The sequence below is a fragment of the Hordeum vulgare genome, chromosome 7H (genome assembly GCF_904849725.1).
Source record: "Hordeum vulgare subsp. vulgare chromosome 7H, MorexV3_pseudomolecules_assembly, whole genome shotgun sequence".
In the NCBI taxonomy this organism is placed as follows: Eukaryota; Viridiplantae; Streptophyta; class Magnoliopsida; order Poales; family Poaceae; genus Hordeum; species Hordeum vulgare.
Genome location: NC_058524.1, coordinates 368,172,972 through 368,187,538, shown reverse-complemented (window position 1 = coordinate 368,187,538; position 14,567 = coordinate 368,172,972).

Here is a 14,567-nt window from a genome sequence, read left to right as displayed (position 1 = left end):
AACGCTCGGAGAGCTAGTGTGGATGTACCACGGGCCTTGCCGCACGCTGTCTTCATGAACTCCAATTCCTTGGCGTCAGTTAATCCTCGTCAAAAGACAGGGTCTTTAGGTTAGGATAACCACGCTTCGTAAGTGAAGCCAAATGTATCTATTCATTTGAATGAAAAATACTCTTTTTCCCTTTTTCGATTCTGTTCTTTGTATGATTTGTTCTTGCATATCTTGGAGCTTCTCGACAAGTACCGGCAAGACTCCTTGCCATGTTCGGTGCAACCATGGAAATCACCAAGCGCAGCTTGAGATGAAATCGGGTGCTACGTATCCGCTTGCTCTGTTGATCAGGTTCACAACTGTTTGAAGGCGCTCTGTGGCCATTCAGGTCGTTTGATCGAGTTTGAAACAAAGTCAAGGTGCACCGAGCTATGGGAAGGTCCCAGTACGCGCAAACTCCTCGCACAAAGATTGGAAACTTCTGAACGGAAAAAGCAAAGAATCTTTCTACTTCAAATATGAATCTAAAGATCAAGAACTTATCTGTCCGCGTCGTGGCTGCGAGGCGCTTGAATCTTTTGCCGGGGCGTCGGAGCCCTCGGCGAGCAGGGAATCACCACTCCCGGCGGTCTTTCCGCCGGTAAGGACTTCTTGCCGACGGTCCGTGACCGTCGCTTGGAGAAAGAGCCGGCCAGGGTGTAAGCCCTTTGCTTTTATCTTGCTAGGCCATGCTTGCGGAGCCCCCGAGCACGACTTTGGGCGAAGATGTGATGCTCTCAGGGGCGCAACATTCGCACTAGAGGTGGGGCCGGGGCTTCGGGACCTTGTGGTGCATCCTCCACAACTATGCATCGCTCCGTGGAGGTGCGTCCGCCGGAGTATGCGCCGGGGCCTCCGTGAAGCACCTAGGCACGCCCTCGACAGCTGCGCGTCGGCCCCCAGAGCGACGCATCGGCCTGACAATGCTGCTCTTGGAGTCTCCGCCTCCCTGCCCCGTGTGCGCGTGTAGTAACGCGGTTGCGCAGGCCTTGGGAAGCCGTAGCAGAACAGGGCGCCCACCGCAGTACTCCATTTCCGGAGGAACGCGTTATAGCACCCAAACTTCGATGGAGCCGGCTTTGAGCCTGCTCCGATTGACGCGTTTCTCCCTTCCCCCTACCTGGCGCGCCAAAGATGTCGGCGATGCTAGGTCGACGGCTATGGGGATCAACGTGATACCCTTGTAATCGCAGGGAGGGGAACAAGAACATCAAGAGCAGACCTAACAATCAACACCCGGCAAGCCTTTTTACCCAGGTTCGGGCCGCTTACGCGTAAAACCCTACGTCCTGTTCATCTGGTCGTATTAAGCATTCTTTTGTTGTTCGTTACAGTGATGACAATTGTCTTCTTGGCCAATCTTTAGAGAGTCTAACCCCTTGTGAATGAGCAAAGGTCTCCTTTTATAGGCAAAGTTGTCACCTACAGTGCTCGATTGTAGGTTCACGAGATGTTACAGTGAACCTATAGTGGTGCTTATCTATCTAGCGCTGTCAGGTGCCTTAAATGCACGTCTTGTAATTTTCAGCTAAGTGTTGGTGAAGACATGTGTCCAGGTGTTTCGACACCAGAACGCCCCGCTGGCGCATGCAGAATGCGCTGGAATTCGGGGGGGGGGGGGCAGTGTGGCAAGGGCGGTCGCCCTCAGGAGCCTTGCCACGTCATCCCGACAAGGGTGCTTGCTGGGACCTTGGTGCTTCGTCCCGGCAAGGAAGCTTGCCGGGGGCTTCGGCTATCCTCCCGGTGAAGGAAGCTCGTCGGAGTTTTGCGCTTGGTGCGTTCATCACACCCACCAAACGGACGTGGCCTTGGGTGTATTCCCGGCAAGGTAGGCTTGTCGGGGCCTTGGATACCTTGGGGGTGCATCTTGCCTGGGTTCGTCCGCGCCCTACCGTCAGGGGCTCTTTGCGCCCGTGCACAAGTCTGGAGCACTAGAGACCCCAATCTTTAGTGCACCGACATATATGTTGTCATCAATTAGCAAAAAGGGGGAGAATGAAAGCAGAATTGCTCCCTAAGGTGGTTTTAGTAATTAATAACAACATATGTATCATTGAACTAATGATCTTATCCAAGTATATTCCATAAAATTTCAAACATGTGTTGGCTAAATGATTGTGAGGAGAAACCCCTTGATGCAAGAAAAGGAATAGGACTGGCTCAAGCTTCAAGCAAAAGGACTCTACATTTTATATTGGTGTGAAATAACTTTTGATTCCATAGGAAAGCCAATACAATTAAAAGGGGTCAGATATTATGATGAATTGGTTGCCCAAGTGCTTAGAGATAGCCACCAAAAATACTCAGCATTTCTCTCACAAAATCTCGGTCCGAAGCCAAAACAACAAAATCGGTGCCACAGAGTTTTCCCATTCGGCCCTACCGATTTTTCGAGTGACAGATCCTTTGCCAAACCCTAATCTCTCGATACCACCAACTTTCATATCGGTGTCACCTAAAGACACTGACCAGCTTTCTGGTATCTCTATTTCAAGAACTGAAATTTTCGAGATTGATATTGGTACCACCGAGATTTGGAAACTACCCTAGGACATCGTATTTGTACCACCGAGATTCATATATCAGTCTGACCGAGAATTCAAAAGATGCCACATATAGTGCAACTCGGTACCACCGAGATTCATTTTGGTATCACCGAGTTGGGAAATAATGTTGTAATGGTTGGATTTTGGGGATGCCGATATATACCCCTCCACCTCCTCTCATTTGTAGAGGAAGCACTCACAACACACACACATACACACTTGCCAGATCTAGTTTTCTGAGAGAGAGCCGCCTACTCATGTGTTGAGATCAAGAGATTCCAATCCATCCACTAGAAACTTGATCTCTAGCCTCCCCAAGTTGCTTTCCACAAAATCAATCTCTCCTACCCTTGCGAAATACTTGAGAGACTCAGTGAGTGTTGAGGAGACTATCTTTTGAAGCACGAGAGCAAGGAGTTCATCGTTCTACCACATCTATTACCTTTTGGAGGCTGTCGCCTTCTAGATTGGTTAGGTGTTTCTTGGGAGCATCCTACTTCGTGTTGTGGAGTTGAACGAAGAAGTTTGTATGGGCAGGGAGATCTCCTACTTCGCGAAGATCTATCGTGGGTGAGGCTAGTCCTTCGTGGACATATGCCATGGTGGAATAGACAAGGCCGCATCTTCGTGGACCCCTTGTGGGTGGAGCCCTCCGTGGACTCTAGCAGTCATTCCCCTTCATGGGTTGACGTCTCCAGTAAAGTGGACGTACGACAGCGCCACCAACTAGAAGCACGCCAAAAATCATAGTTTCAACCTTTGCGTTTGATCTTCCGTCCCTACCCTCTACATTACATTTGCATGTCTTTACATTCCGCTTCTATACTCTTAGATATGCATGTGTAGGGTGAACATGACTAGTCATAATTACTAAATAGGCCCACGACTAAATTGGGAAAAGGCTAAGTTTTTATTTGGTCAAGAAGTCTAATCAACCCCTCTAGACATACTTCGGATCCTACATAGAGAGACCCTAAAAGCTTCAGGAGGAGACCAGACGAGAAGCAAGGAGACATCAAGGCAACACGGCATGCCCTGATGCCTTGAGGGCTTCGCACGGCTTCGTCTAACCTAATTCTACCTATACAAATTCTCAAATATCGGCAAATGAACATAGAGCCACCAGAAACACTTTTTCCGCCTCCGCGAGCCTCTATTCTGCCGTGATCCCATATGAAGACCTTTTACGGTGCCACGCGAGAGGGGGGATCAACCATGGAGGCCTTCTACATCAACATTGTTGGCTCCAAGATGATGTGTGAGTATTCCACCAGAGACCTACGGGTCCATAGCTAGTACCTAGACGGCTTGTTCTCTCTCTACGATCTTCAATACAATGTTTCCCTTGTTTCCTGTGGTGATCTATCCGATGTAATCCCCTTTTGCATTGTGTTTGTTGGGATCCGATGAATTGTGGGTTTATAATCAGATTATTCACTAAAAGTAATTGAGTCTCCTCTCAATTCTATTATGCATGATTATTATAGATTCATATTTCTCTCCGATCTACTCGTTTGGTTTGGCTAACTAGATTGATTTATTTTGAGTGGGAGTGGTGTGTTGTAGTGGATCCAGTCTTGCGGTGTTATATATCCCAGTGTGAAAAGGGAACAAGACATGTATTTGTATTGTTGCAAGGCTAAAATGACGGGGTCTGGAAATATTGTTTGTCTAACTTCGTCTACATCTTGACATCTTGCTCCAAGCAATACTGTGCTTGTCATGAACTTAATACCTAGAAAGGCAAGCATAGAAACGCTCTCGAAGTGGAGTAATAGTAGGAGATGCATTCAGGATTCGGTGTACTTGTTTATGTACATTATGTTAATATACACATAATCTTTGCCATGAATAACATGTCATAACTATGTGTTATTCTGTCAATTGCCCAATAGTAATTTGTTTAGCCACCTTGTGCTATGTTCAAGAGAGAAGCCTCTAGCAAAAACTATGGCCCCCAGGTATACTTATTCATATTGTTAAAAACTCCCTTTACCTTGTTGATGTTTATTTACTTTTTATTTACTTTTGTTATCTATATCATTTATCTATCATAATTAATCCTTGCAAGTAATGAGTTCAAGGTGCTTGACAACCCTCTTGCCCGCGTTTGGTGCAAGTGTTTGGTTTTATGTGTGTAGGTATTGACATTGAGAGTTTGCTTGGTTCTCCTATTGGTTCTATAACCTCAGTTCTAACTAAAGGTAATACTCATCTATACTATACTGCGTCACGCATTCTCTTCGGGGAAAGACACAATTGCTACCTCTTGATCTTGCGTTGGTTTTTTCCCTTCAAGAGGAAAGGGTGATGCAGCACAGTAGCAGTAAGTATTTCCCTCAGTTTGAGAACCAAGGTATCAATACAGTAGGAGTATCAAGATGATGCACCAATGTACCTGCGCAAAAACAGCAAACTTGCACCCAACGCTACGAAGGGGTTGTCAATCCCTTCACGATTGAATGTAAGGTGAGATCTGAAGGCGGAAAGTGCAACAAAGTAAAAGTGTAGGGCTGAAAATATGATGTGAAGTAGATCCGGGGGCCTTAGTGTTCACTAGAGGCTTCTCTCATGATAGCAAATATTACGGTGGGTGAATGAATTACTGTCGAGCAATTGATAAACCCGCGCAAAGTCATGACGATACCTAAGGCAATGATCATACATATAGGCATCACGTCCGAGACAAGTTGACTGATACTTTCTGCATCTACTACTATTACTCCACACATCGACCGCTATCCAGCATGCATCTAGTGTATTGATTTCATGACAAACAGAGTAACGCCTTAAGCAAGATGACATGATGTAGAGGGATAAATTCATGTAATAGATATAAACCCCATCTTTTTACCCTTGATGGCAACAACACGATACGTGCCTCGCTACCCCTTCTATCACTGGGTGAGGTCACCGCACGGTATGAACCCAAAACCAAGCACTTCTTCCATTGCAAGAATCATAGATCAAGTTGGCCAAACAAAACCCACAACTCGAAGAGAATTACAAGGATATGAAATCATGAATAAAACAGATTAGAAGAAACTCAAATAAGATTCATAGATAATCTGATCATAAATCCACAATTCATCAGATCTCGACGAACACACCGCAAAAGAAGATTACATGAGGTAGATCTCCATGAAGATCATGGTGAACTTTGTATTGAAGATCCAAGAGAGAGAAGAAGCCATCTAGCTACTAGCTATGGACCCGAAGGTCTATGGTGAACTACTCACGCATCATCAGAGAGGCAATGGTGTTGATGGAGAAGCCCTTCGTGTCCGAATCCCCCCTCCGGCAGGGCACCAAAACGTTCCCCAGATGGTATCTTGCGGAGACAGAATCTTGCGGCGGCGGAAAAGTATTTTCGTGTCTCTCTGCCGTGGTTTTGGATTTTTCGGGGATTTATAGGCGGAAGAAGTAGGGCAGAGGAGCCACAGGGGCCCATAAGCCTGCTAGGCGCGGGCCCCCGAGGCTGCGGCTAGGGGGCTTGTGGCCTCCCCTGGCGCCCTGTGCCTTGGTTCTCAAACTCCCTGCATATCTTCTGTTCCGGAAAAAATCTTTTCGAAGGTTTTATTTCGTTTGGACTCCGTTTAATATTCTCCTCTGAAAAGGGTCAAAACACGGAAAAAACAGGAACTGGCACTTGCCATTGAGTTAATAGGTTAGTCCCAAAAAAGATATAAAAGGCATACAAAACATCCAAAGTTTGACAAGATAATAGCATGGAACCATCTAAAATTATAGATACGTTGGAGACGCAGTTTGCACAAGTTCGTCATCATGAGGAGGATATGAGGGGACTCTTTGCAGAGGCATGCTGGTGCTTGCAAGTAGAGCATCAACAACCATAGTCTAAAACCGGAGATCTTTGTTTTATTTCGGCTTACTTGTCCTTGCCTTCTAACCTTTTTCTTCTTTCTCCCTTATGCAATCAAGATTCTTCTGACGGGCAATCTCTTCATTCCTCTCATAACACAACTGAGAAATATCCAGGTCCATGTGTGAGTGCGAGTCAACTTTCTCTTTATGAAATAAGCTCAAAGTTTTGGTGTGCTTAATAACTTCCTTGTTCAGCATTTCTCTTCAACATTAGTCTCGACTTCTTTTCCCATTTTCTCTAAGGCTTGTTTATCTCTCACATCCTGTTTGTGCTCCTTTGAGATGTCTTGGTCACCAAGCATTAGTCACCAAGCATGTCTTGCATCAGCATTGGCAGTTGGAGCATGTCTTGGTGACCTTCTTGGTGATGCAAGAAACCTGGTATGAGAGGGGTTTTGAGTAGGCTTGTTGAGAAAGGTTGGCCTATCATACAGAGGAATTTCATTAGCAACATCATCACTTGACTCATCATACAAGTCAGTGGCAGCCTTCATTGATCTCTCAGCGATGGTTTTTCTTTTGAGTGTTGGAGGAGAAGTGAACTTGTTTGATTTAGTTGCCTTAGAGGCGGAGGCAAGCTCTTTCTTCTTCCACATCCTTCTTGGTCAAGGCCACATGCTTGGCTTTGACCTGATAGTTCTTCCACTCCCTGGCATCGTGACTCACTTTCGCCAAAGCTCTTTTCTCTACTTCCTTCTGGAAGTCAGATGGGGACTTGATGGAATTAGGGTGAGGATTTTCCTTCGGTGGTCTGACTTTTGGATGTCTGTAATGCCCAAGATGTGGCCCTATCCTTATTTTGGCGCGAGGGCCTCGACAGGGATAGAAACACATCTCGTCGTTTCGCAAGAATGGATATTGTTACAAGTACATGTACTGAAAAGATGAGTGTAAAGAGTTGGCTTACACTCGCCATAAGCTACATCAGAGTTACATCAGTACTATACATAAAATCATCATCAATGAAGAGCACGGTCCGACCACGGACGAAAACAGATGATAAAACACGACGTCCATGCTTGCTATCCCAGGTTGCTGGCCTGGAACCCATCCTAGATCGATGATGAAGAAGAAGAAACTCCAAAAGCACAATCATCGCGCTCACGTCATAATATCACCTTACATGTACCTGCAACTGGTCTGGTAGTAATATGTGAGCCAGAGGGACTCAACAATCTCATTTCCAAAGGTATCAAGACTAGCAAAGCTTAATGGGTGAGGCATGGATAAGCGGTGAGGCTGCAGCAAGCGACTAAGCATTTATCTGAGGTGGCTAACTTACGAGTATAAGAATAAAAGAGGGGGTGATCTACGCTTAGCGGACATGAACTAATGATAATCAAATGAATGATCCTGAACACCTACCTACGTCAGACATAACCCCACCGTGTCCTCGATCGGAGAATGAGCTCACGAAAGAGATAGTCACGATTACGCACTCAGTTGGCATATTATTATTAAGCTTACTTCAAGTTATCTAGAACCGGATGTTAAACAAAGTTTCCACGTTGCCACATAACCGCGGGCACGGCTTTCCGAAAGATTTAACCCTGCATGGGTGCTCGAGCTGGTCCATCACAAATTACCACAAGCCGCATAGAAGTCCTCCATCACGAAACTCGTGATCTCGTCGGACTCCTTAGTGGAAAACCTCAACTCTGAGATTACCCAAAGCATCACTTGAATCCTGATCCACAATTCATTCGTCAAAGGTAAAACTAATCCAGCAAGGCCACCCGATGAGTCGACGAACCCGGTAGGAGCCGCGTATCTCGTTCTCAGGACACAACTGTCTATGCATAGTGGACGATAGGCAAACGACTCGAGTTGCCCCGAGGTGGCACCGTCGACTGCTAGGTGGGTGGACCAACACTCATGAGGAACACTGGCCCGGGGGTTGATTAATTATCTGAGGGTGTCGGCGGGTTCCCATGCTATTTATTAGTTATTAGGCAAATGTAAAACCAAAGTTGGGCCTCGCCAGACCAATCTTAATATAAAAAGAATTATCAAAGGGGTCCCCATAACAACCCCGATCGTGTTAAGAGCACTCAATTATGGAACATAACACCGGTAGCCAAAACTAAGGCATCAAAGGTGGAACAAAACACCAGGCTAGGAAGTCTGAGCCTTCCACCTTTTACCAAATATATAGGTGCATTATTTGAAATAGCAATCGTATGGTGATATAACAAGGAACCCATGTTTTCACATGGAAGCAACTTACCTTCAACTAGCAATGCAAACACATGGTTAAGCAAGGAGTAACATAGCTAATAAGTGGTTTGCTAGATTCTCAACGGGTTGAAGGTTTCATGGCAATGTTGAGAGGCTGACATTTAAGAGGTGGTAGGCAGTGAGACATAACGAAAGAAACTAGACAACTAGCATGACAATGATAGTAATGGTATCGAGGGAAATGATCATCTTGCCTGGGATCCATCTTGGAAGAAGAATGACTTTGTGAAGCAAACGAACCGACGTAGTCGAACGGATCCTCACATTCCGACACGCTTGTGGAACTCTATCGATACGAGGCAATCCAGAAACAGGAATCTACACACGATATTCACCACATGATGCATGACATGATGCAATTCACATATGATGCATGATCAGTTGAAAATATGCAAGACATGGCATGGCAATTCACACGTCAAATGTTACACATTAAGTGAAGATCAATATGCAACGAGTTGCATATTGATGGAACTCCACATTTAATTAATAAGTTCACTCTCGTTTAGGTACATGTCAATATTAAATGTTGTTAATCATGGCAAGGGGTGAAGCAAAAATTAATCTACCTATCTACTCCCTCCGTCTGGTAGTAGTGTACTTTTTCCTTTTCTGTCAGTCAAACTAGTTAAACTTTGACTAACGTTATTGAAAAAAGTGCTAGCATTTATGACATCAAATTAGTATCAATAGATTTGTCTTTACATCAAGTTTCCAAATATATCATCTTCATGCCATATATGTTGCTACTATTTTCTATAAAATTAGTCAATTTTTAAAAAGTTTGACTAAGTACAAATCTATATATACACTTATCTGCGGACGGAGGGAGTATGCATTTTAAATGAGGACGGAAACGACATATAGCGTCTCCGAACTGACCCCACTTGTTAAATTCTTAATCTTTCCAGATTTGTCCTAATTACATTTTATGTTGTTAAACGGTAAAACAAATTGGTTCACATGAAACTACACGTCGTTGTGGTCCATTTACATATATGGCCCATCTCCAACGGAGGTACGTATAAATAACTACGGGCTAAACCGTTTTTAACACGTCGACACGCAAACCGATTCAAACAACACGTTTAAGTATTTTTATCATACGAGAAAGTTGTAAATTCTTAATCTATGCGAAATTCTAGTCAAGTTACATATCTAACTTGTCGCAATCTGACGCACGAATTAAAAGATACGGGCATTTGAAAATATGCTTTTTTGAAATTAAATGAAATTAGCCGGACCTAAAAAATACTAAACGGGCCGAAACTAGATCTGCACCAAAACATGACATGGGCGCAAGATTATTAAAACGTGCACGGGTGCAAAATAGAGGGCTCGGGGGGAAATCAGCTCACCTTCGGGCCTCAGGATGGATCTGGTGGAGGAGAGAGAGAGGTTGGCTGGGCGTTGTTGGGCCTCGGCCCGGCTGGCATCTGGCGGCCGCTTGGCTTGCCTAGAGCGCGGGGCAGTTTGGCGAAGGCGAGGCCGGGCTGGGCCTGGAAGCGGAGCAGGCCGGTCGTGGCTGTTGGCGGCCCAGGTCGGCTAGGTCGCGGCCCAGGCAAGCGAGGCGAGCGAGGTTCCTCGTCCCCGTGCGCAGCGCACAAACCATGGGAGGGGAGGCGGCAGCGGGATCTGCGGCGACTGGTGGGGATCGACTCCAGCTAGGGGAACCAGCAGGACCGGGGCTCTCGGCTGTGGATCCGGCCTCGGGCTGCCGGGTCTGGCCGAGGGACGGCGGGGCAGGCGGGGGAAGGTGCAAGGCGCAGACGGGATGCAGATCGAACTCGGGCAGGAGCTCGGGCTACGGGAGTAGCTTCGGGCGGCGTTTCGGCCAGGGCCGGCAGGGGTCTGGGCTCCGGCTGGCGGCGGCGTGCGGTTACCGATGGCGAAGGCTCGGCTCAGGGTGGAGAGGAGCTTCGGGCCGTGCGGAGGCACGAGCTCGGGAGCTCACGCGGTGGCGACGGGGCGATCCGGGCCCGGGCGAGCCTCAGATGGGCTCGGACAGGTCTGCGGCGGCTGGGAGGAGGAGGATGGCGGATGGGGGGTTGCTGGATCTCAAGGCGAATTAGGGTTTGGGTAAAATAGGAAGGGGAGGCAGTCTATTTTTAGACAGAAGCTAGGGTTTGCTACTTCGGGCGTTTTCGGACCCTCCAATCTCGATCGACGCTCCCGAAACATCCTACGGTTAGGTGGGCTAGGTTAGGCTGTGTAGAGGGGTGTTGGCTAAGATGAGAGGGAAGTTGTGCGGCCTGGCACCGTGATTTAAAACACCAAAAAAGTCCGATAAATAACCGACAACGGTGCCGCTACAGTCGACCGTTCGGGTACCAAACAGAGTCCGATTGCAACGCAATTTGGCAGGCGGCCTACCTATATTAAAATAAGACCGCATGACAAGTTTCAACTAAATCCGAGAATACTTTAAACACACTTTTAAAAACAAATTTTTAAAGGTGACGTGGGCGAGTGCGAGTGTGTTCAGGCTCAAAACGGTCAAGGACAAAAACGAAGAGACCCGACAACTAATAATGGATGCAAGTTTTGAAAACTGGCGGCAATGGAGTGCCGGTGCAATGCAAATGATGCAACTGATGCGATGATGAGTGCGACACACAAATAAGTCACACGACGAAAACAGAATAATAGGGGAATCTTCTGGAGCGACGGTCTTGGGCTGTCACAATGTCCTTCATTCATGATCCTTTTGTGGTGTATCCATTACACGGTGGAGTGGAAGGAAAAAGAATCCAGTAATTCATTCGAACATTTTCATGAAAGTACCATTTTCTCGCCTAGTTGCAGGAATTCTTTACAACCTGTTTTTATAATCAGCAGCATACTCAAAGCATGGTGGAGTAGCATATCCTTCGAGATCAGACATTTTTGAAGTAGTGTTTTTCTCTCTGCCACGACCACCTTTGAGTGGATTTCCATCAGAGAATATGGTTAGTGCATCTATGACCAGTTCACATTCGGGCTAACTGACAGCTGTGAGAACTTCTTGGTCAATTTCCTCAATCAACCTTCTTTCTATTTGGTTCTTTCAGAGGCTTCAACGGATTACCTCCCCCAATCATGAACTTTCGGATTTACTTACGTGACAGTTTAAGCAGATCTTTCTCGGACTTAGGGTGATCTCTTGAGCTAGAAGGCATGACCCACTACTACTTGCAAACTGCATTTGGATTTCCCCCGAAGATGAGAGGAGATGCAACACAATAGAGGTAAGTATTTCCCTTAGTGAGAACCAAGCTAATTCAATCAATATGATAATCACGCAAACTATCGTCGTGAGCACCTTCACACGCAGAATCAAACGCTTGCACCCAACACGGGGAAGAGGGTTGTCCACCCCCTTGAACACGTGACATGCAAGGATTAAATAATGATAGATAGATAATGTAAATATAAAAGTGAATAACATAAAATAAATTTCAGCAATATTTTTGTATTTTTGGCAATATGATTTGAGTAGACCCAGGGGCCACAATTTTTGCTAGACGCTTCTCTCTTCAAAATAGCATGCGGTGGCTAGACAAATTACTGTTGGGAAATTGACAGAATAGCGCATAGTTATGACATGTTATTCACGGCATTGATCATGTATATAGGCATGCATCACTCCCATAAACAAGTAGACCGACTCCCGCCTGCATCTACTACTATTACTCCACTCATTCATCGCTATCCAGCATGCATCTAGAGTATTAAGTACGATACAGAGTAATGCTCGGAGCAAGATGACATACAATAGACAAAGTAAACTGAAACAATATGAATAAACCCCATCATTTTATCCTTAATGGCAACAATACAATACTTGTCACGTCCCTTTTTGTCGCATGGATTGAGCAAGGCAAGATTGAACCCATCACAACACACCACTCCAACTGAAGATAAATCAATCTAGTTGGCCAAACCAAACCAATAGATCATAGAGAAATACAAAGCTATAAAAATCATGCGTAAAAGAATTTATAGAAGACTTGATACTTGTGATCTCCATTGGGTTTTTCCTTTGGGTTTTTCCTCAAAGAGGGGGGGGGGATGATGCGACACCGTATAGATAAGTATTTCTCTTAGTTAGAACCAAGGTTGTTGAACGAATATGATGATCACCCAACTTCCCGTCTTCAACACCTACACACAAAAAAGCACACACTTGCACCCAACACTAGCAAGAGGATTGTCAGTCCCCTTGAACTGATCATTACTTGCAAGCAAATGAATAGTGTGGTTGATAGTTGATGAATATAAAATATAAAATAAATAAAAAGTAAATAAAGGCAGCAAGGAAATAGTGGCGATTGTAAATATATATGTGAATAGACCGATGGTCCATAATGTTCACTAGAGGCATCTCTCTTGAAGAAGACATACGGTGGGTAAATAAATTACTATTGGGCAATGGATAGAAAAGCGCATAGTTATGCAATATTTGTTCATGGCAATGATCATGTGTATACATGCATCATGTTTGTAAGCAACTGGAATGACTCCTGCCTGCATCTACTACTATTACTCCACCCATCAATCACTATCCAGCACGCATCTAGATTATTAACTAAAATAGAGTAATGTTTGAGAACAATGACATGATGTACACAAAATAAATCCAATTAATATGAATAGACCCCATAGTTTTATCCCTAGTGGCAGCAATACAAATATATGTCTTGTCCCTTAATTTATCACTTGGATATAGAACACCACAAGATTGAACCCACTACACCGCACCTCTCTCATAGAAGATAGATCAATCTAGTTGATCAAACCAAATCAATATATAGGAGAGAATTACAAAGCTATATTAATCATGCAAATAAGAATCAAATAATAATTCAGATAAGACTCAAATCCTTTTCATGAATAATCTAAACATAAACCCACAATTCATTGGATCCCAACAAACACACCGCACAAAGTGATTATATAAGATAGATCCCCACAGGAATCGCGATGATCTTGGCAATGAAGAATAGAGAAAGAGAGAGAGCGAGAGAGAGAGATCTAGGTACTAGGTATGGACATGTACTTCTATGGTGAACTACTCACACATCACCATGGGAGCAGCAAGGTGATGTCTACTACGCAACCTTCTTCTTGTAGACTCGTGTTGGGCCTCCAAGCGCAGAGTTTTGTAGGACAGTAGCAAATTTCCCTCAAGTGGATGACCTAAGGTTTATCAATCCGTGGGAGGCGTAGGATGAAGATGGTCTCTCTCAAACAACCCTGCAATCAAATAACAAAGAGTCTCTTGTGTACCCAACACACCCAATACAATGGTAAATTGTATAGGTGCACGAGTTCGGCAAAGAGATGGTGATACAAGTGTAATATGGATGGTAGATATAGGTTTTTGTAATCTGAAAATATAAAAACATCAAGGTAACTAATGATAAAAGTGAGCACAAACGGTATTGCAATGCTTAGAAACAAGGCATAGGGTTCATACTTTCACTAGTGCAAGTTCTCTCAACAATACTAACATAGTTGAATCATATGTATATACCTCTCGTGCGGCAAAGAGTTCACTCCAAATAACAAATAGCGGAGAACTAACGAAGAAATTATTGTATGGTATGAAACCACATCAAAGTTATCTTTTTCGATCAATCTTTTGAGCTATCCCTTTAAGTGTCACGAACAGCCCTAGAATTTGTACTAAAATAACACCTTAAGACACACATCAACCAAAATCCTAATGTCACCTAGATACTCCAATGTCACCACAAGTACCCATGGGCTTGATTATACGATATGCATCACACAATTTTAGATTCATCATGTTCAATCCAACACAAAGAACTTCAAAGAGTGTCCCAAAGTTTCTACCGGAGAGTCAAGACGAAAATGTGTGCCAAG